This window comes from Phalangium opilio, unplaced genomic scaffold, assembly GCF_054372755.1.
Source record: "Phalangium opilio isolate 3A_F unplaced genomic scaffold, DU_Popi_V2 ptg000540l_1, whole genome shotgun sequence".
Taxonomy (NCBI): Eukaryota; Metazoa; Arthropoda; class Arachnida; order Opiliones; family Phalangiidae; genus Phalangium; species Phalangium opilio.
This window is the reverse complement of record NW_028324244.1, coordinates 606,430-631,005: the sequence shown is the minus strand read 5'-3', so window position 1 is coordinate 631,005 and position 24,576 is coordinate 606,430. Positions and strand designations below refer to the sequence as shown.

General features: G+C 39.1%; 1 protein-coding gene across 6 annotated transcripts in view; it reads left to right on the top strand.

Annotated features, from left to right (window-relative positions):
- The window catches only part of LOC149588522 (tyrosine-protein phosphatase 69D-like), a 318,777-nt gene that overhangs the window by 155,542 nt on the left and 138,659 nt on the right, over positions 1 to 24,576 (top strand). The gene's annotated exons all lie outside the window — the stretch shown is intronic.

The following is a 24,576-nucleotide window of genomic DNA, read 5'->3' as shown; positions in this document are numbered from 1 at the left end:
ATTAACCTGCACACGTGGTTTGAAGTGCAGGAGGAACGAGGTCAAACGAGGGCGTAGCTGTTAAAATGTTACGACTTTTGGCTTTGCTTTAATTGAAGCCACGCGACGCTTATTAGAATATTTGTTTATCTCGCGTCGTCAGCGGCTTTACGCTTTAGTCTCTAGTATTAATCCCCCCCTTATAAGATATACATTAAAGCATTATGAATTTTGTCCGAGGTGAAAATTTCCTACCTTTTGTATTGTTGTTATAACCGTATACACACTGTATTGTATTGTATTGTTTTCCCGGCGTTTATTGTATACATGGGAACGATATTCCCATGAGAATTTGTAGGTTTGCAACAATGGGACCAACAACCAAATTCGAGGAAGTCGCTGCTATTATATATACGTATATATTTATATATGCCGTTATTTAATTATACTAATTTATGAAATTAAAAATAAGCTCTTTGTTTGAAACTGTTAAAATTACGACGAGGTAATAACATTTTGTTTATACGCGAAAGGAGGTTAAGACCTTAATATAATCTTAAATATCATGAAAGGGATGCTTAACTATACTATATCCCTATACCTAAAACCAGAAGTGAGATGAAACTAGAAGTACTGAGGTAACCAAATTCTTCACTCGGCGAAAGTGAATATTCTTGATAACACACCAACGGTTGGCCCTCTAGTAGCGGTTTCTGAATTTTCCCTCCAAAACCTGAGACGCTCGTGGCGGTAGACAGCCGAACTAGATTCAAGCACAGGCGTCCGTGTTCCGCGGGTTTAGGTTGGGGGAAGGGGGTAGGAAATTTTTTTTAACTCGACCAATTTTTTACCTCTCCGAGTGACGTATGTCACGGAGAGGTTCTAATTTCAACGTGTCTGTCTGTCTGTGTGTCTGTCTGTGTGTCTGTCTGTCTGTGTGTCTGTGTGTGTGTCTGTCTGTTGTTATTGACTTACACCCCAGGGGACCGCGTTCGCAGTTTTCAAATCGGAGCAAACGTTTACCCAAATTCCGGACCGCATTTACAGTTCCCGGAAATTTGGATTCCACTTACCATAGCTATTATCCATTACCTGTCTAACAGCACCATCCTCTGGCCATTTGTCCATCTCATATGGACACCAGTCTTTACCCACTGGCTTCTATAGTCCACCATCATTTTGGATCTTTTTCCATGCCACATGGACTCCAGTCTGTACACACTGGCTTCTACACACCACCATTTTCTGGTCTTTGTCCATTACACTTGGACACCAGTCTGTACACACTGGCTTCTACACAACACCATCTTCTGGTCTTTGTCCATCCCACATGGACACCAGTCTGTACACACTGGTTTCTACACACTACCATCTTCTGGTCATTGTTTTTGTCCATCCCACATGGACACCAGTCTGCACACCTGGCTTCTACTCCATCATCATCCTTAAGGTTAAGACATACGCGGCGATCGACCAGGGTTACGAGAAACGTCCGGCCTCCCTAAGGTGGGGCTTCCACCAAAGGTTCACGCAATTGCGCTGTTCTTATCCATAACTGCGATTCGAAACCCTTATATACTACCTATTTGATTAAGGCGAAGCAACCGGCGTATGCTTCATTTCAAACGCCAATATTAGTCAAGTCTCTCAAGAATGTTTAATTGTTCTTTTTTAAAACGATGTAACGTTCAATAAGGCGAATAACTAACGAAGAAAATATTAAATATTAATTATATTTATTTTAATATTTAAGATAAACTTGTTTCTCAATTCAAAATTAATACGGAAAGAGTTAAAAAGCAGTCTATGTTATTGTCTGTGTGTGTCCGTCCGTTATTACACTAGTGCCGCAGTGCGCTGCGTTAGAAGTTCGTTTTGTTTTGATGTGTAAAGAAATCCTACAGAACCATAATATTCCCTTTATCCTTAATATAAAGTGAATATGATGAAATATTTTTCGTAATTATGATGCATTTAGTGCTTTTGTAGCTTTAAAGCTCTGTTTCATTTTGATATTCCAAATATTCTTTTTAATATTATTATTTGAAATGGCTGTTTATATATTACTTAAGCTATACTACATCTGTATATAGAATAATCCTTGGTTTAGTAATTTCATGAAGAAAGCTAAGATCTAGATTCCGGCGGGTATATCTAGTATTACTTGCAATAAGCTTATGAAATATAGAGTAAATAATTGAGGCCTGAGGTGAAGTAAACTTTGGGTTTTGATTTTCGTGTCTGAAATGAAGAGACATCAACGGTTCAGAGTGAGCCGAATGTTAAATACACTCTTAAATAATCGGGTTAAGATTTTATAATAGAAGAAAAGATCATGGTGGCAATTAGATTAGTAGGGCTAAGCTACAGAGTTTTTATTCTCTTTATGGTGCGCATTGACTATCAGTGCGTCTAGCTACAATTTAGCTTTTGTATTATTTAACGTTAACACTCATGTTGGCAAACTAAGAATATTGTTGAGGTGAGACGAGACGATAGTGTTTACACTGCTAACCAGTTGTGAATGTAGCTATCAGAATATAGGGTAAACAGCTGAAGCGTAGACTTCATTTCCTGTTCTTTTTGCCATTAACTGATTTCCATGTGTCCAAGATTTATCCTTATTGGATGTAAAATGTCGTCTGCTTTACGGTATATTCGCTATGCTTGGAATACTGCTTCAATATTTCGTAAATTTTTACTTCAAAAAAGAGAAATAATTCCATATCTAGGTAAATAACTTTGTAGTAGTAGACCTCTTCACTCGGAGAGGTAATATTTTGGTTTTCCCAACTTGTTTCTCTCTAGTTTTAACGCGATGGAAGCGGCATAAAATCCTCAAATTTGTTCACTAGTGCCAGGATCTACTACCAATGCTAGAGCCCTTCACTTCTAGTCTCATCTTACTTCTGCTAAAACTGTCCCAAAGGGGGCGTACCGTATTCTATTGTTGTTAAGGTTTATATTGCAGCCTAAGTTGACATAAAGAGCATCTTGATTTAATTTAAATTAATGAAATATCAATATTAGTCCCTTGATAAATGTTGTCATTTTCAACTTTCCTACATTAGTTAGAATACAATTCTTCAACTCTTGATTTAATCAATCAAATATTTAGTCTGTCAGTCGATTAAGTTGGGTGCAATCGAGCCTAAAATAACTTTTGCCATTGGGGGAAACCAAAGGGAATGTATACTGTATAGTTGTACCAAAAACTCCAATCTGTTTTTAGTAACTACGCTCCGAGTAAAACCAAGAGGTTATTCTGGACTTGTAACCCCCATTTTTTTTATTCTTTCCCGAATTGGTGCGTGGCATCCTCGGAATAAACCGTACCATACATGGAGTATAAGGACATAGGGAGCTGGTTGTAGTAGCTTCATAAAGCTGCAAGTTCACCCCCCCCCCCGTCCGCTAGCCTTGTCGCGGCATCTGTCAAATTCTTTTCCGCCTGGCAGATTCTCTTTTTCGCTTCTTTGTCATTGACCTCTCTCTCTCTCTCTCTCTCTCTCTCTCTCTCTCTCTCTCCCCTACTAAAGTTTCCACTGTACACTTTTTTCTTAAATATTACTTCTTTTTTTCCGAGCACTGTTCTGTTCTCGAACCAACGCTCTCCGTTTGTTCAACTTAATCAGTTCAATTCTAACCAAAGTTAAAGGGATTGATTTTCTCCATACTGAGATATCTCGCGTCTTCGAATATCACTTCATTGTTTCAGATATCTTGAATGGAGAGACAAGGACGCAAATTTCAAAGATGTCAGCCTCCATTTTTATTTTTTTCTTTCTTTCTCAACACCTATCTCGCTTTCATCTAGCAGTGTAGGAAAAATAAGCGTTTATTTTTGTTAAAGGGCATGTTTTGAGCGCGAGAACTAATTCCAGAGTCCTGCACGGGCCGGGCTCAAGCCCGGTCCGGCCCGAGGCCCGGCCCGATCGGGTCGGGCCGAGCCGGGCTTTCCACTTTTGAAAATTGTATCGGGCCGGGCCGGGTCGGGCTTTCAAAATTTTGGAAATTAACGGGCCGGGCCGGGTCGGGCTTTTAAAATTTTGGAAGTTAACGGGCCGGGCCGGGCCGGGCCGAACTTGATTCTCATTTAATCCAAAGTTCAAATGAAAGATTATTTAAATGAGTATAAGCTTCTAAGAACAAATGTGACGAACAATTATCAAAAGAAATGAATAATACACGACGCAAAAGCCAATATGAATTCAAATCATTGATTTTATGTAAAAAAGTATAAAAATTACAACTGAACTACGTGTAACGGGCCGGGCCGGGCCGGGCCTGTTCAATTCATTCAATGTGTCGGGCCGGGCCGGGCCGGGCTTGGTTAATGCATGTAACGGGCCGGGCCGGACCGGGCCGAAAAACCAACTATGTACTCGGACTCGGGCCGGGTTTCGGGCTTATTCAAAATTCTAAAACCGGGCCGGGCTTGGGTCGGGCCTGAAAAACTCGGCCAGTGCAGGTCTCTGACTAATTCTCTACTTGCATTCACAAACCCGATTTACATTTTTTTTAAGTACCAATATTTGAGGTTTTCTACGAATTTGGGCATACTCTTCGTAACAATTAAGATGCCGTTTTTGAAAAGGGCATTCGTTGCTTTGAGGGATATAGAGTGCTGACAGAAGCGCCGGTGTGACGTCACCCATGATGTTTTCCCATAAAGAAAAAACGGTAACTGTCATGGCCGCCCATTGCTAAAGGCAGACTCGTGACGTTTAACTTTGGATCTGACGTCACAACTGACAGCACTCTATTACGAAACTTGTCCTTTAGCAACGGTTCCTTTATACCCCTACCATCATGCAGCCAGCACCCCTATCTTCGACCCGTGAAAAATATTTGCCAATATGCTGTTACCCCCGCACCTTCCATCTCCCGTCTTCTTAATACCCGTGATCAATGAAGAAGAAGATGAAGATGAAGGCGAGAGGAGGAGAAGATGAGGAGAAGAAAAAAAATTCTTTGTGTCTCCGTCCGTTTTCTTTGTTCTTTTTCCACGCGGGTCATCTGACACTTTGAGGTCCGCAACACCCTGTCACTTGGTCGTTCAATCCTGAAATGGACTATCCTCTTCCCCTCCCTCCCTCCTGTTCTCTTTACCGTTCCACTGTCTTTGACACTTGGCTCTTTACCCTCTCTGTTTCTATACGACCTGGGATGTACTTACCACTACCCTGACCTTATCCTTGCACGGAGATGTCTGGATGGTTTCTCTGACTTTTGGAAAGGATGAGGGTTTTGTTTCTCTATATACTGTACCAAAAACCGTCCACCCTTCTCTAATTCCGGCGGTCCTCATCTTATTGGTTGGTGGGTGGGTGGGATTCGTACTGGGATTTTCCACTCCCATTGTTTTGACTTCTTCATTTCTTAACTACCGGGGGCCCGCCAGCCATTCCCCAAGGACCCCTAAAGCGAATATAATGTTTCTCGCGGCTGTTTGATTCCCAGATTTAATCCCTTAAGCCTTGGTCTTTTCTTTTGGAAAAGTGAAAAGTGTCTCGGCTTCGGTCGGAGTCTCTCGTGAGAATTTATACGAGTTTGTAACGTCTTGGATATATGCTTTTTGAATAATGAATGAAATACAGAAACTATCTCTGGATTTGTAAATCTTTTTAGTTACCGTCTGGACCCAGCCGGATATTAGTTTATTCTGCGTTTCAAAATGTCAGAATATGACATTGATTTTTGGGAAAAATCCCAGATTTAAATGAAGTTAATTATTTTTATCAGACAAGTTACTACGTTATAATTATTTCCTTTTACGTAAAGGTTATAAAAGCGTAATTAAAAAAAAAGAGCGGTTTGTTTATTTATTTTTAATTTCGAAAGTCTGACAAAATGTATGTTCGTTCGTGTCTTCATTTATTACATTTGAGCTTTGAGAGTATTTGGAAAATTTGAAATGTCTTTGCTTTTTGGGGTTCAAAATAATTTCTCCCCTTAAAATGCTTGTCCTCTTTTTAAATTAAAATACCAGTGTATTTTAATCCTTCAGACGCAATTACTGCGAACCAAATCTATCCAAGAACGAGGCAACAAAGTCGAAGTTGTTTTGTGTTTTGCCAGACCGCGATACTTTGAAAACAAATGAAGGGTCCTTATGGCATAAGCACCGTTTCTCCCTCATTACTACCCCTAAATACCAAGATAAATCGTACCACTTTCTTTTTGGAAACTGTTTCAACGCGTACTACTTCCGTTTCATATATATTTTCTATACTCTATTTCTCTAAATTCTAAGCCTTGGTCTGGACTTTCACTTAACTTTTCTTAGTCCATCCATAAGTATCCGACCAAAAGGAGATTTTTCAAAGACAACGCGTTCCCAGCTAGAGAACGTCAAAACATTCCGAACTCTTTTCGTGTTCCTGGAGTTTATATGTCCAGAGGTAGGAGGTGAGGTGGGAGTTGAAATTTAAAATTCTAATGATGCTTAAAAATTCTCCTTTTAAGAACAATCTTTTATCTCAAGAATTCCCCTCTTGGTTCCTTTCTCATCCTGGTCTTCCATCCCTCTACGAGTCTCGGGGTGTTTCACCTGAAATTAACCTCTTATTTTTATTTCCAATGACGCTGGGAAACATATGACGCAAATTAGGCCGATCTCTATTAATTATAGACTTCGTAATTATTGTTTGACTGAACTCTTTCGATCAAAGCAAAGTTTTATACCTAATTTGTATAAACTTAATGAAACCCCGTAGGGCAAATTAGCATTAGGCGCAATTATCCTTTAGAAATCAACCCGAGTAATTTTCTTCTATGTTTTATAAACTTTCTTTGTTTTATCTTTTGGATCCGCGTACGTCTCGGGATAGACTATAGGTCTATAGGACGCGAACTCCGCGCGTCATACAGCTTTCTTTTTATCATCGTTAGGCCTTGGCTAAAATCTCTTTCAACTAGCTGGCGCGAATCTAGGGGACATTTTTCCTTTTCCACAAATTGTAAGAGTAAGTAGGGCCGGGACGACGTACACGCCTGACTTTTCGACTAAGATGGATGTCACGGCGAATGGGCCCCCAGGCTCCCGGAGCAGTTTTCAAAAGAGAAGTTTTCCTTCGAGTAAATTCGTTAGAAAACTAGGAATGGAGCGATAGCTCGGGTCTTTAGAGTTGTTCAACGTATTCTTCCAAGCATTCCCGCTCTCTAAACTTCATTTATTGGTACATCGCGTACGGATTTAAGCGGGATGGAGAGAGAGAGTGTAGAGCTGAACCTAAATGAGTGAAGAGCTTTTGGGATGTCGTTTCTAGGATGGGATGGTAGGAGGTTGGAAAATCTTTTCCGCGGCGTGGTGGCCATAGTTGATTTTCATACACCGACGAATATTTTAACATGGGCTTTTTAACACCGTATATGTCTTTTAATAACACACTTTCGAAAAATCGTACGTTTTAACAGCAATACATACAGATACAGCAATTAGAAATCATTGCGCCATGTTTCTGTGCATGTTTTGTGGGCCGGACTTGAGAACTTACAACCCTTCACGCCTCATAATTCTTACGTCTTTTTAGCTGTGATTTCATTGGTTAGTTGCAACACTAGGCCAAGCGCGCGCGTAAGCTTCAATGTGCAACTAGGTGTAATGATTAGTCTGTAGCTTTTGACACACAAAATCGGCCTATACATACGTTGAGATACATATTCTTGGGATGGTTGCGTTAACTCGCGCTGTTGGTGTACACAGTAAGTACTCCTCGGGGCTCGTCTCTCCCACCGCTGTTTTTGAAAAGGATCCGTGTACTAATTGAATAAACGTGTTTAAGTGGCTAAGAGAGGGATGGTGGGGAGGATACGGTTTTGGGATGAGGACGCAGTTTAACCAAGAATCTCGCTATTCAAAGCGCGCCTTTTCTGCTTATTACGGCTTATTAATTGCTAATCGATCTCTCTTTAGGCCGCCGTGTTGAGTTGAACAGGGACCGCGTGGGGGGAACGAGTTGTGTAGAAAATGGATCGACACCCTTAAAACATCATGGTCCTACCATCCCCGCTGAACCTTTAGTATAACCTTGGACTATGCAGACTTTTATTAAGGGATTCCAGGGGAGAAGGTGGCGTATGTTGCATCTATACCCTCTTCAATAATCGGGAATAATTTTGAATTTTATTAGCGTCGTTAATTTTATGGCTTGCTATTTAATGTCAACCCTAATTCAAGTGCCGTCCCCGATGGAAAGAGCTTTTTAAAAATATGCGCAAACAGTAAAAGTAAACTTAATTATGATTTAAGTATTCGTGCATATACGGAGTGTTCTGAAAATTTTGTTTTAAATTATGGGGGTCAATATAACTCGAAAATGGTGGCCCTTGTGGCAAAGCGACATAGAAACATACTTTTTCGACTCAAAGTGGCTCAAAGAACATCCCCCTTAATTTGTGACCTTTCATAAACACCCTGTATGTAATCGTACCACTCGTTACGTGGAGCTAGTCGTTGAATGACGTAAAACCACGTCGTTGATCGGCATAGGCAGAGTCGTTTTCAAACTATATAGCTTATATGATAAAATTTGTTTTCAAGACTGTCTAACCCGATTCTGACATGCCCGTCGGCGAACCATGTTTGTGTTTGGCCTTACACACACACATATATATATATATATATATATTATATTTCGTACACTTAGAGATAACATTTAGTAACACGTCGAGCAAGGGGGCAATTCCGGACTTGGAACTTGTCAGACAATGGGCGTACGTCGCATCCCGAAGCCACGCGTCTCTCCTCCCTTCCTGGGCCAAAAAATATATATATTTTTTATTGGTACATCCGGTTTGGCGAGGCAGCGGCGACGGTACCTTCGGAAATCTTTACCTATACCCCCTAAATTCCGTCATCCAACCCTCACCATTTTCCAGAATTCTTCGAGTCCTTCCACACTTTTCGGGTATAGCGCGGGCATCGCGATTTTAAGAGGGTCATCTTTAGCGGCTCGCGGCGGCAGTTGCAATAGCTTCCTCCTGCCGATGACAGCTGCTACTGCCGCCAATTCCTTCCTCTAACCATAACCTTCCTCTCTCCATTCCTCCTGCATCGTCGCAATCTTCTTTTCCTCCTCCCACCGGGTCCCAGCTATTTCGGAAGGCGCGAAAACTTCTTCTCTTTTTCGGAAGAAGCCAACCAACTTTGACGCGTCGACTGCCCCCTGGAAAAAAATGTACGAAAGGAAAGTTACCTAGACGCGTTATTCCCCGGGACCCGTCGTCTTGGTCGTTATAATAAGGACGCCAAAAAACGTCGCCTCCATACTTGGGTCTTCAAGTCTTTTGGTTCCTTCTACCTTTTTTCCCAAACGCTAAAGCGAATAATCTGTTTTAGGGGGATCATGCCAGAGTGAAAGTAGGACCTAGATGCTTGCGCGCGTGGACTTTGGGTATTTTTCCTTCAGCTGGTTGTTATATTCCTAGATTTTGCCTCGAGCTGTCGCGAGAATAGAGTTGGCATTGATGGCTCGAGAAAAGGATTTCTACGCTTATGTTCAGGAATACCGGATCAGTACTTTACCCCTTTAATCATTTTATCGAGTTCCTTTGAACGTTACCAACAATACGTCGGTTTCTTTCAGCTTATAGTATAGAATTTTGTATTGTATATGGATGTATGGAATGTTTTGTTGTAATCATCAATTTCGAATAATGTTGGTGTTAATAGATTGTAGAACTTTCAGTAAAAGTCCTGACTACTGAGGTTGTTTTGTTCAATGAATGGAATAGTTTTCTAAGCATAGGTCTAAGATGACACCGCGTAACTAGATTTATTTTCTTAAAAATTAAGAGTAGATTCTTAAAAGGTTTTTAATTTATTTCACCATCCCTTTAACATTCTATTCTATAAAATACGCAAACTTTTTCGTCTAAGGCAAAGCTTGACTCGTACGTGTACCTAATAACTTGGAATTTTTCCTTATCCTAACTCAGTGAGGAAGGAAAAAAGTAATTTCCGGTATTTCCCCCGCACTTTCCCGCACCTTTCACTCTCTCTACTCTAGCTTAAAGTGGTAATAAGCTTGGAAAACGACGTGCTCGGTCCTCGCCCTTCGCTAGAATTTCCCAAGTCTCCACTTATAATGAGTACGGAGCCATATATTTAAAATTAGGGTGGAGTAAATCCTAAAGAACATCGTTGGTACCAACGTCAACCCCTTTTCAAAACGATCTCAGTAGCGTGAGTGAGGAAATACGACGTACAAAAAACCACTAAATTGTCAAGAGAGACGTAGAGTATATCATCTCACGCCGTGTTAATTTCTTTTGTGGATTAAAATGAAATTTCAACCTTCATAAAACATTCAGATTGTCGCCTCCCAACTCTGTTGTTGTACGTACGCGTCCTGTCTTTCCACTTCTTGGAGGAGCTAGGAGTGCCGTTAGCGGGAACCATTTTTTCCTTGATATGTTGTCCACTGTGTAGGCCTGAATATAAATTTTCAAAGCCCGAGTTTGTCCATTGAATTTTTCCTAAGTTGTTGCAAGGCTTAAGTATGTTTATATGAGTGGGATGAATTTGTTTTAAACTTCAACCGAAGTTTGCTTTGCATTAACGGAGATTAGCCTAAGACGAATAACATTGACTTCTTTACGTACTTACTCTGAAGTTTCACACATTCTCACTCTACTAAATGGTGAATGCCTAAACGCGTGTAAATCTTTCCCATGAGCCTCCATTGTTTTTTATTACCGTCCGTGTCTTTTCCTCTTGCATACCCTATTTTTTTCGCTCTAGGTTTTGCGACCTGTCATTCCAGGGCGAGTGTACAATGGTGTTTATTACAACTTAAAGAAAATACTAGTAGGAAACTCTTCGTTGATAGGTGTCGTTCTTTTGGAATGAGACGGACTGTTTTCCCGGGCCATTTTATGAAGGTCCTAGTCCGAGTTTTTGGCGGGAAAAAGAAAAGCGCGCGAGATCCACCATGCGGGAAAAGAAATTGCGCCAGAATGATAGACGGTCATCTTGGGAACCGATAAAAAAGCGCTCGCCTGCCCTTTTTAGTTTATTTTCTTCTCTACTTTATGCATACTACCATATTACCTGACACTAAAACCCCAGGAATACTAAGCCTAACGTAACCTTTGACCTTACTGTAAACTGACACGGGTATTGGCCAAGTATGGCGTATGTTATATATGTACAAACCCTTTCTAGTATTATTGTTTTTCGTGGAATAGGCCTGTAGTACAACTTGTAAAGCGCGCTTTCGTTCCGCTCTGGCGAGAAATAATCTTCCGTAAATGCCTAAAAATGGCGAAACTTACGTGTGTACAATATATAGGCCTAGGGAGAAGATGCTATGTTTTTTATACCGTACTTTTATTTGAGGGAAAGGAGACTTTTAAAGATAACGCCTGTATTCGGAAACGTCTCTCCGAAATTGATTTGTGTTTTTTATTTTTACCTGTTTGGTAACGCTACGATGAAAGTTTAGCCTAAAATATTTCTTAAGGCCCATTCAGACAGTCTATTTAAGCCAGCAAGTTCAGTCTGAATAGGCCTTTATCAGTTGCATAAGCCAATTTCTTTGTAACTTTTGAAAGATACTGAAAATTTTGAGTGTAAATTTCCTAATTATCCTTTTAAATTTATGAAGGTATATTAACACTTCTTACTAAATCATCCTTGGATTTTATATTTTTTTTATAACTGGTGCTCGGCGGGTGAAACATTTCTACAGGGGCTCGTAGAAAATGCATTAGTTTTTATGCCCCTGTATGATAGCATCTGTTCAGAACTTTCTATAGCCCGTAATAAAAAAAGGACGAAGACACTATTATCCCCGAATCGCTTTTGTGGATAAATATACCTAGAAGGAAACTTTATTATTACTTCCTACTTAGTTTTTAGTAGTAGATAATGTCAGCGATGGGGTCCAGCGCAGACCCAGACCGTTTACGGACGTCGCTTCCCTTGTAACTTGGGATTAAACTTAGGATGATAGAGGGTGGACCTTTTTCTTTTTTGATGTAATGCAATTTGTTATTTAAGAATGGCGAAGATGCGAGTGAGAGAGAGAGAGAGAGAGAGAGAATGAAGATGATGGGGGATGGGAAGGAGAGCAGAAAGGGATCGATCATCCTCTTCCTAAAATTTATTGGATGCGAAAACGGAAGTAGCTCTTTTCTTCCTCTCTTCCTTCAACTTTAGTATACTACTTCCTCCCCAAACCAAAAAAAAAGACATAAAAGTGAAGCGAACCCTATTTCTTGCTCTATCCACCTATCACGAATTAATTCATTTATTTCAATAATATTCATCGCTTAAGATAAATAATTTTAACTTTCAAAGTTAATTTGAGTTTACTAGTTCAATATTCATTTCAAAACTTAGTAAATTCACGTGCAATTACTTTGCGCAAATAAGGAGGTACTAAATGCAAAAACGAAGTGCGTTTTAATTATTTTAATCGCCTATACCATTTTCTATGCGCATAATAAATGCGTTTGAATGAGGGATGATTTTTGTGTTCTCTCTATATGACGAAGTTTAAACTCGACGTTCTGAGATCTTGAATAAGTTAGGTACTATTTTTTTTTTCTAGGTCTGAGTTAGCTACCAACTCTTGGAATTTTACGAGTATTTTTTAAGTGCTTTACTGCAAGAACTAAGAAGTTGTTTATGAATATTTAGGGACTTGAAATGAGTATGGAAATTCATATCGATTAATATTTGAAATATCATAGTTATTTATTTATTTACTATTTATTCTGATAAGAAATTCATATTTTTGCAAATAACTTTATATATAGTGTATACTGCTTTATGCTTTAGGGGAGTTTATTATTAATAACACTCCGCCATAATCATCCATAAACAGAACCTAGAAAACGTGACAAATTAATAACCCCTAAAAATCTGGCGCCCTGTATATGATATATACCTCGATACAGACGTTACCAATCAGAAACGGTTTCCTGCAAAATTAATTAAAAAGGACACCCCTCCAACCCTCCCCTCCCTGCTACACTTTCGTCTGCCCTTTAGACTTCAAAAAGTAGCTTTGAATTAAGAAAAAGAATCACGATCCAACCATCTTGTTCCTTTACTTTTTTCCCCCAGCGTTTTCTTCTCTCGTCTGTACTCCATCAGGGGCACGACTTTTTCCCGCTCAACTAACAACGAGGCGCCAAATTCGATATGCTTGACGCGTCCCTTTTTTAGTCCCTCCCCCCTTATTCTTATCCCCCCGACGTCTCTCTAACGCCATTACCAACACAGCCTGCACCCAATTGAAACACCAAAGCCGAACCCCGAGCCCAAAATTTTGGAGGGGGTCTTTCTTTTAACGTAAGACTAGAAGCTCAAGCTCTAGCTCCGAAACGAGAAACAATGAGAAGGGGTTAGCTTTTCGATTGCTCCACGCTCGAGCTCGAAATGAAACTAATGGCGCTTTAATAACCACGCACTTCCATGGCGAAGTAAGAAGAGTTTTTTATTTATTTATTTTTGGGACATTTTTTCGTGGATTGAATATAGAGGGTTTCTTAAGGATGAATAAATATAACTTACCGCGAAGGTTAGCTCAAACTAAAACCAAATTTGATTAGTTTGCGGGCGTCTACTTGACGGAGTTGATGCCTGAACCTTGGAAAAAAGAGGTGAAATGGAGAAGTAATGTTCGTGGGTAATGAACGTCTTCTGGAACACCTCACGCACGCCCCCTACTTCTGTTAGGGGATTGTGAAGTGCTGCCGCCTAGCGCCATTTTAATTTAAAAATAAAAGCTGGTTCCCACGAATTAGCTTCTATTTTTAAGAGACAGGGGGCGTTGTCGACGTGTCCGTACTGGTGATGCTGGGAGGACTTTGTTGTCGTAGGTCAGGGTACAAAGGCTACGTTATAGGTATGGAGATTCTACTCCATCTCACCTCGCTCCTCCAAGTGATTGATTAGCCCCTCTAAACCCGAAAACGTTATACCATTGCATTGCGCGTTCAACAACAATGTTAATTCATTTTGTTGTTATGTTTTGACACGCGCGCGCCTTCGTATTTTTGGCGGGAAAAACCGTATACTCTATTACAACTTGTAAAGGGTTAGGGGGAAGCTTTTCGTTCCATTTTTTTGTTTTGTTTCTATTCCATCATCCGGTCTCCCCTTTTTCCGGTTTTCTTATACCATTGTTTAAAATCCAGGATATTATTTGTGAAACTCGGGAATATCCTAAGCTCCCCTGGAAAAGAAATAGTCAAGGAATAAAAAAATAAGAAATCCTCACCATCCCGAGAAAAAAGGCATAGAAAAGATATATATAAAGTATAGCAGCGTGTATGGTAGTTTCTCTATAGGCGCTAGCTCAACTTTACCAATTCCGTGGCTGGTCTAGTAACCATAGCAACGGACCAGAATCCTTTTCCATCCAATGACTCTTTCTTATTTCTTCTACTTGTACCACGGGATGCTCCACTGGATTCGCAAACTTCCTTTACAAGATTTTTCCGTTCCTCTTTTTGGAACGTAAATGTTTATTCCTTCATATATATATATATATATATATATAGAAAAAGGGCTTGCTGCGCTTGGCCCGCTTTCCTATCTCTTTTAACGCCATTTTTGCTAGTCCCGAACCGAAGGCATTCGTATACTATATGTACCCTCCCCCCAACACTATTGTTAAGATGTTGGTTGCAGTTGCAGTTGCATTCTGGAGAAGGTTACGCTAATTTCTTCTTCTTCTTCTTCTAGAAATTAATGAATTTGAAATTAAAAAGAAAATCTGATCTCTTAAGTTACAATTTCCCATCATCAATTTTACTTCCGTTCTAGTTTCTTTAAATATACTTATACACTAGACAAAGGATATTAACGATTTCTTTTTTGCTTTTAAACTCTTAATGTAGAATTCTTTCAATTTTCCTTACAACTCAAATGAGGTTTTTGTGTTGTTTTTCTATTTGCGCCATTTCAATTTGTGGGGTTTTCTTTGTTTTTGCCCCATCTTAGTTTTATGTCGCCTGGAAACGTAATAGACGAAAATAGGCCTAAATCTTTAGTTACCGCAATGAATTAATCTTAATCTCTTACTCAAAGATAGGTTCTTGGGTCCATGACTTTAGTTTGGTAATTTTTTTTTCTCTCAAGGTCCATAACTAAATAATCGAAAGTTCCAAATTACAGTTGTCTAGCTGTGTCATGATATTAGGCCCCCGTAGAAAATTCGCTGTCATTGCTAAAGCCTAAAACCCACTTAGGTATTATTGCCGGTAACATAATGTAATTTCCTTCCTGTCCCATGGTCTTTGACTATCCAATCGGAAAGTCGTGGCAAATGATCATCAAATAGGCGGGAAACGACGGCCGGTTTTTTCTTCCCGCGCTCTCGTGGGACCATTTTTTTTTTCAGACCTTTATAGGAAAAAGACCCTGGTACAATCGTCTTTGGCGCGTCCCTTGTTAGCGCTCGATCCGCTATGCTGGGGTGATAACTCTGGACAAAGTATTAACCCCCTTTTCTGGGGGGGGGATTGCTTATGGTACACGTGGTTGGTGGGAGAAGGACTATACAGAGGAAAAAAAACAAGGCCACATTCTAAGCACGTTGTATAATGGAACCTGATGTTGTTACGCCACGAAGAAGCCTTGTTAGCGGCATACAAATACCCCTCTTTTGACAAGGCTTAGCTTATATTTAGCCGCGCAAAGTTAGTTCCCACTATATTAGTCTCTTCTCTTAGTGGTTTAAGCGAGGATGATGTAAACTATGTACCTTGGATGCTGCCCTTGAAGAGCCAAAAAAAGCTTTCACGCTGCGGAATATGAAATTCTATCAGTAATCACTTGACAAAGGCTTAAGGAAAAATTGAGCAAAGGCTAGGAATTTTTTTAGGGGGAAGCTCATCGGGTAATGGAATCTTCACTCTATTTAGAGATACTCCTTGGTTCGTACCATAAGACTTTAGGGTGTAAAGAAAGAGGTTTTTACAATCTTTTAGGGACTGCCTAAATAAGACCCCATAGTTAATGAGATGGAGAAGAAAAGTTACTTTTCAGCTTGCTCGATCACTTGGTCAGTTCGTGACGAGAGTCCAAGGAGGTTTATTTAAGATTTGACCTTTTGAGAGATGACCTTTACTAGTCTATAGTGAAAGAAAAAAAGACGAGCGAAAGAAAGCCATGCAGACTGTCTATGAATTTCATCGTAGATTTCCTTCTTTCATATTTTTTTTTTCTCGGTATTCTGCCTGTTAAGGAAAACTTTTTCCTCTTTTTTTGAGATGATGGATAACCCCATTTCTATTTGCGAAGGGGAAAAAATATATAAAATCTTCTTGGGTCCGAAAAGTAAAATTGAAGACAAGAAATAAAGTAAAGAAAAAGAGAATAATTCAGGACCTTAGTTTTAACATTTACAATTTTATAGAGTGAGAGGTTGCTCCCTTTGTATCTTCTTTTCGAACGAGAATGTATACAGGGTGTTTCTGAAAGAGCTTATCAGAAATTAAGGGGGAGATCATTCATGTTATATGGGCGATTTTGGGCCCAGAATGTACTATGACATTTTTCCACAAGGCGCCACCCGTTTTCAAGTTATGTTTTATAGTGTTTTATGAGCAGAAAAAAAAATGTCATACAACATTTTTGACTGCATGGAAATGTCCCTTAAGAACATCCCAATTTATTTAATGATTAAAAATAGTCTATCTTTTGTTTCATAATCTTCACCCATCATCTCCAATGAAACACTTAAGGTATAAACTGCAAAAATATTTATTTCTCTTTGAAACGGGAGTGTACGTACCACGCAGAGCGCATTCCAGGCGGGTTAAAAGTTATCAAAGCGTAAAACCCTTAACAATCGAGTCTTGAAGAAAAAAGAACAATTCCCAAGGGTTTGGGAGAAGGTATATAGGGGAGTTGGAAATCTCGGAATCCGCCTCGCTTTTGAATCGACCCTAGAGAACCACAGAGAGGAAGAAAAAGTGGTTTGAGTGAGGAGGACGATGGAACTTTTCCCCTCATCAGTTAGCTGCAGCATGCCGACCTCAAGAGGCTGACGAATATCCGCTTTAACCCAATGAATGGCTACCATTAAGAAGATACTTAAGACACCGTACCTCTTCCGCCCCGTTTCATTACGTTAATTCTCATTACGCGAACGCTTAAAATAAATCTATTTGTATTTTTAAATTCATGCCAAGGCACCCAATTAATAGAAGTGGTTCTTGAAATCCTAATAACTTGACGTGTACTCAGTCTTCACCATCTCTCTCCTCTTCCATTTTCAGTTTGACTTCGCACACCTAAACCCATTCAATTCCCTTCTCTCTCCTGTCTTCTTAGAATTTGTTTTTACGTTTTTGGTAAGCTCTAGCGTTTTGCTTCTCTTGGGAATAACCCGCCATTGTCTTAGGAATAAGAAAAACCAAAGGTTTTCTTTCTTTTTCCTTAAGCCTTGGCTGTGTTTTTTTTTTCTATTATTATTTCCCTTGTCTTTTTATCGACACTAACTCGACATTGGTAGGAAACTCTGGGGCCTAACTTCCAGATGAACCTTTCTTGTAATGGTCTTAACACTAGCACTAGCAGTATGTCTTGGGGACTTCAACCTTCAACCCTACCCTCACTTTTCCCAAAGTTCCCTTTTGGCAACGGGGGCACCCGGTGTTGGAAGTCGATTGTACTACATAGGGAAAAGAACAGGTTACTGATTAGGGACCAAATTTAATTAGGCGGACCTCTCAAGATTGGTTTATGCGTGGAAGATACACCCATCCCGTTTTTTTCCCCCTAGCTTCCTTTCTTTCTTTTTTTTCCCAAGCTCTTTTTGTCCCTTGTTAACCTGACTGGCCACTGTCTAGCTTTCCTAAAAGTAATCTTCGGTACGTCGAAAGGTATCCAAGGCCTATTTTCCCAACTAAGTTCCAGACCAGTATCAACGTATCCCCAACCTTCAACCACAATGAATTTAGGAAATGGTTTATTTCCGGGAACAATGTGATCGTGTCACGTGAGACAACCTCCCCCTTCCCCCCACTCTTTCGTTTAAATGTGCAAGCAAAGTCAGCTTTGATCTTCTTTGGCCTAGGCTTAAGGTTAACCCTAAAATGACTTGTTTATTGGAATAATGTCAAAAAGTTCCGGTACAACCGTTGATTAAAAGTTAATTGATTAAAGTTAAGTTTCTCATCTAAGAGAGGAACCATTAATATTAGTCTATGAAAAGGATGGAAATATATCAGGTGATATACTTCTGTTTATCGTGTATAGGGGATGCATGATTTTTAAAATATTAGGGGGTGTGTTTTTCAGCTTGCAGGTTTGTTAGGCCTTGCCTCTTAGTTTCGCTCTTGCAATCTCGTTTAATATAAAAGAGGATAATTAAATTTCAGTAACACGCGTATACCCCGCTTGGCCTCGTTTGTACAGTTTCCCCCCTCAAAACAACCCCTTGTGTCGCGTAGCCCTGGTTTGACTTTTTTGATAGGTTCATTTATAAAAGTGCTCCTGTTTAAAAGTCGCTGGATTAATTTGTTAACTTTGTTCACCTCTTTTTTTTTTTTTTACCCCCTTGTGTTCGTCGTTAGCTTGTAAAGACTCATTTTAGCTTAAGCTTTCGCCTTTTTTACTTTTTTAATTAATGCAAATTTTTAGGTCAGTTGATTAGCATACTGATAACGGTGGTAGGGGGGAAGGGAATGTTCTTTCACAATAACTCTAGTAATATACGAGATAATCTTATAGACTATACAGTCATAATTCTTACTTAAGTATCTAGTTTCGCCTATTTTTTGACCTAATTTTCAAACCTTGCAAATGCGCTTAGTTATTTATAGAATTTATCACGGGGAATTATACATATTCTATTCTAGGCCTATTTTTGATCTAATTTCCAATAGTATCTCGCTAAAAAGCTTTATTGATTTAGGCTTAACTTTCTCAATTCGATATCTCTTGAAAATATTACAGAATTTATAGAATAAACATTAAAGATAATCGGAGGAGTATTGAAAAGATTTTTTTTTTTCCCATTTAAAAGCTTTGGAGTGAAAAAATCGAACTAGAAAATATGTGTTAGGGGAAATAGAGAAAAAAATTCTCTCAAAAGAAATTGAAATCTATTGAATGTCAAAACGATATGTGTACTTTTCATTTATTGCTATATACCTTTGATTTTCTTTTATGAGAGTTTAAATTTTACGTTTGCACGCTTGATATGAAATGTCAAGAGAGTGCCCGTATAAGTGTCGGTGAAATCTCGGGTTTCCAAAGATTGTCTCCGCATCCTCTTTAGAATCCCATCCTTTCTCTCTCTCCCTCTCTCTCTCCTCATCCATTCCTCTCTCTCTTTCTCTCTTCCCACTCAAAGTGATCGGATTCGATGTCGTTTCTTATTTTAGCTCGATGTTTTCTACTTTCTTTGGTATACAGGGTGTTTCTGAAGTATTTTACAAAGGATGACCCCTTAAATTTTTATAACGAGGCTCAAATCTCGAGCTCGGATTTTGAGGTGAGAAAGGGATAACCAGATTGGCTTGATTTTTTTTTTTTTGAATCCATTTTACCCCAAGAGTCAGACTCTAAACCAATCAGAAAAATAAGAGATTTATTTTCGTCGCTCAACGACAGATGGTACTAACTATAGTCAGCTTTGTTGGTCGTCACGTGATCCTATCCCTTAGATGAAGACTAGACCAAGCCAACTTGTTTATTCGTTGCTTGAGTCTATTTAACACGAGGAACTAAAAGACAAATGATTTTTTAATTTAATTATGAGGTCATCCTTAAAATAGTTGCCCATATGGCAAAATTACGATAAAAATTACATTTTCGACTCGAAATCGCCCCAAAGAACATCACCCCTAATTTCTGATGGATCTTTAAAGAAACACCCTGTATAGTTCGAAACTCTATCTCTAGATCCATTGATAAACCGTATAAGTATGTCCAGGCTGGTAATATTCTCTTTACAGAGGACTATGGGCGAATGAGAGAGTAGAAATCGTTGTTGTTTAGTTCCCAAAGGGGCCAGGGGTTCATGAACGAGCTACTCGACTACAGCTTACTTGATTTTTAGCCTGGAAAAATTTCCACTTTACTTTATTGTTATAATATTATCGTTTGTTGTTTCAATCGACTCTCTCTTTCTCTCTCTTTGCTGGGCAAAGAAAGAAAAGTTTTGTCTAGTTAATCGTGATAAAGTAGATTCGATTTATATAAGAGTTTGACTTTAGCTTTCTGCACAGTTCATGGGGTTATATAACACAGGATTGGGGACTTCTCTCTCTATATTTTCCCCTGTAACAAATATTTACTTTTGCTTTAGATAGTTTTCAATTGGGGATTTTGAGTAAATGTTTCGCGGGCATAATATTGCGGATTGCTTTAGATTTTGGAAAGTGCAGGCGATTTTGGGCTTCCATTGACATTGCTATTGCTATTGCCGCATTGATAAACGTACATTTATATTGCCTAATTATTGAAGTTGCAAATGTTTAAGTTTTAAAAGAATTAATGAATATATATTTATCCAAAACTGTGACGTCAATTCAATATTTCAATTCCACGATGCTTTATAATATACATTTGCATTTATTGCTATATATGGAGCTAACAACTGGCTAGGGGGAAGAGATAGTCTGACGTCACGCAGTCCCCCCCTCTCTGGTTGGAATTTTTGGGCGTAGAATACTGTTTCCAACCGGTAGGGGGATGAAACTCCAGTAAGAGATAGAAGGGTGTGACGTTTCGGGGTCAGAACTGTTAGTGTCATACTTATGGGGTATTTAAATTATTATTTATAGTTTCTTGAACGTTGTAAAACTTTTTTTCCTTTCTATTTCTTCCTATATTTTACACCAATTTTTACCCCTTTATTTCAAGGACAAATTTCCTATATTTCCTAAATTGACTCTGTCACAGCTTCTCTATCCCTTTAAATCCCATATAAAGGTTAACCCTTTTGGGAATTCGTGCTAAAAGTCAAAGCTAGTGTAGTAAGGAGAGAAGAAAGATAATAGCCCAGAATAGTTTGGCGATCATTAAGACAGGCTAAAGGTAAAGGATGTACGCTAGGTTTTTGGTAGATCGGTCAAGAGCAGTCCAACCAGAAGTAGGATAAGGGACTAGAAGTAAAGAGCTCTAGCATTGGTAGTAAATCCTGGCACTATAGTGAACAAATTTGAGGATTTTATACCGCTTCCATCGCGCCTACACTAGAGAGAAAAAAATTGGTCGAGTTCCAAAAAAATTTCCTACCCCCCCTTACCCTCAACCTAAAGCCGCGGAACACGGACTCCGGTGCTTGAATCTAGTCCGGCCGTCTACCGCCACGAGCGTCTCACGTTTTGGAGAGGAAAAATTCAGAAACCGCTACCAGAGGGCCAACCGTTGGTGTCTTATCAAGAATATTCACTTTCGCCGAGTGAAGAATTTGGTTACCTCAATACTTCTAGTCTCATCTTACTTCTGGTAGGGGTTATATAGCTATATAGGGAAAAGAGAAAAAGTATTGGTGCGAGCTGGGATATAACAGTTTTCTCGGCGTCGAAAGTGAATGTTGTACTCGTCGAGGTCAATTCCGTAATTATCCTGGACGATGTTCTTCCATTACAATCGCTTGACTGCAGCTTCTTCTTATGCTCCCTCCCATCTCATCCTCCTTCACCCGTTTCCTCTCTCGATTACCCTCTTTTTTCCTTTCCTTTCCTTTCCTTTTCTTTTCCATCCTAACTCGTAAACAACATCCTCATCGTACACACGAAGTATCCTTATACTTACCCCTTTTCTCTCTCTCTCTCTCTCATAGTGAATACCGTGATTTCGGTACTTTCTTTCGGATTTATTACTCAGGACCTATAAGGAAAGACCATTGGCCAAAAAAACCTTATCACTCTCTTATTATTTTTAAAAAGGTTATATATTGGTAACCCCTATAACCCTATTTAGGCCTTAAGCCTATTTTGACCCTAACTCTACTCTATCGATAATGAAACGCTTTCACTTTCGTGGCTGGTTTGTTGAAGATGTTAAAGCATCGTCTGCTCACTCTTTTTTTTTTTGAACGTAACTAGCTCCTCCTACTTCTGTTAAACATGTTGGAAAAAAGGCAGTCCCCCGAAACCTTCAGAAACGAGGTTTCTTTCCTTTCCTAGCACTTTAATCTCGCATCGTTTGAAGTTTCTAACCCTATTTAGGGTTACGTGGCCCTTTTATCCGTTAGGCCTATTTTTGTTCCTAAGCCTAACGGGCTGGGATGTTGAAGCAGGATATAAACATTTCAAAGTAGACGAGTTTAAGGTCTTTTTATCCGATGTACAAACAATTTTAAGGGCCACCTGATTGGAAAGGGACTCTGGGTATATAGTCATTTTTCGATAACAAAGAGATTATGGCGGGAAAGATCACGTAATATCGTTTTATCCCCACGAGTTTCAACTTCATGTATAAAGAAATTACTAGACGAATTTTATTTTTATATTTTTGGGGGGGGGGGGGTCCCAAAAGTTTATTCCCCTGGAGGATGTGGAAAGAAGGAAGTTGACTGATTTGAATATTTGATATTTTTCCCCAATTCTTTATCTTTTCCCCAATCTTCTTAACTTCCCGAAGGAGTTTCTTGGGAAATTAAAACGAAGAAGGGAGTTTATATATATAAAAAATAACGAAAAACTAATACAATATTCATGATCGGCAGTCCAAAACCCCTTTTTTGTTCTTTAGATAACCGGAAAATATCTTTATTCCAAGCTAGTATAAATGCAAATTTTTTCCGGGATAATTTCGTTTACTTTATTAGGATAGAAGAAAAAATATAATAATAACAAACAAACTAAATCGTTTAATCGTTTATATTACATGGTTCATACAAACCTGGAAAACAGGGAAAACCTGGAAAATAAATAGTAGGGAAAACTCAGGGGAATATAGAATTTTTAGTAAAATTCAGGGAAATTAGGGAACTTTGCGTCAAACAGCTAGGGGCCGAGTAATTAATACCCTCCATAGGATTAACATTACACTAAACTTTGGAGGCTCATAACTCTGGTTCTACTAGAGATACGGGGATGTCCTTTGAGTATGTTATAGTCCTATTTAATTATCCCCCCCCCCCTCCTTCGTTAACATTTGCATCATAGGATACTCCATATATGGGGAAAACCTGGAAAACTCAGGGAAGTATATGGGGGAAAATCTGGAAATCTCAGGGAAATTGGAAATTTGTTTTCCAAAAGTTGTATGAACCCTGTATTATACACAATAACGTATATTTTAAGTACGTACCTCCAGTCGTTAATGATAATGGCGGGGGAAATATTTTTGGCAGCCTCGATTAAAATATATTTTTTATTTCATCTGCTAAAAAACAATATGTATGTATAAAAAACCCCTAAATTGGCGAAGTGAAAGCATTTTTTATTTTTCCATCTTGAGCTATAGAGAGGAGAAATGGGTTTACCAGCTGGAGGCGACACGTGCCAACCTATATATGTTTTGGCGCGAGATTTTCCGCGCCAAATCTTTAACTTATCCTTTCCTTATATGGATGGTGGGTGCTAGCTAAGCTTCACGGATACCTCTCTGTATTTACAAAGTTTTTCTTTTTTTGACATCACCAGCTGCTGATTAGGTAGGGGTTCATAGGCCTTAAGGTAAAATACGTCTAAAATGTCTAGTTTTAATTTTCCAAAGGCGGGTGGGTTATGATGATGAAATTACGATATATATGGGATGATAAAAGGAAAAAAATCTAGGGTGTAACGCTTTTGGGGGTTTTTATTCTTTGAATAATTTAGAACTCTTAATTACGCGGGTAGCTTCTGATGATTAGACGCTGGGTGCAACACACCCTTTAGGGGAGAAAACATTACGTCTACTTCTTTGTCTTGGGCTGATCTTTCATTTAGGATAAATACGATGTTCACATTAAGGCCATTGTGTCCCCCAAGAAACTCTAGGCCAGACATTCTTAACTTATTCAGGGTTCATACAAAGCTGGAAAAATCAGGGAAATAAATAGTTGACAAAAACCTCAGGAAAAATTCAGGGAAATTTCGATTTTTTAGTAAAATTCAGGGAAATCAGTAATTAAGCAAAATGTTCATGATCATAAACTCCATAGGATTAACATTACACTATACTTTGGAGGCTCATAACTGTGGTTATATTAGAGATACTGAGATGTCCTTTGATTATGTAATAGTCATATTTGCCCTACCCCTCCTTCGTTAACATTTGCTCCATAGGATACTCCATATACGGGAAAAAACATGGAAAATTCAGGGAATTATATGGCGAAAAACCTGGAAATCTCAGGAAAATTTGTTTTCCAAAAGTTGTATGAACCCTGTTATTGGGAAAAAACCGTTGAACAGTTACTTCGTTTTAAAACTAAAATATCATCTGAAATGTGGTGTGGTTACGACACAATTAAAAGTGCGAACGTAGCGAAGGGGCGGGGGTTGAACCCGGGCGGGTTCACGGACCAGGCAGGAGTCCCGAGGCTCTTGTCGTCGACGACGCGGCTGTCTGGTAATGAAGTATATTCTCCCATTCTTTTTGTTTCACTTCGCCCGACACAAGCCGTCCTATTTTTTGATAGCGGTGAGATTCAATATTATTTTTCCCCTTATTATCCTAAA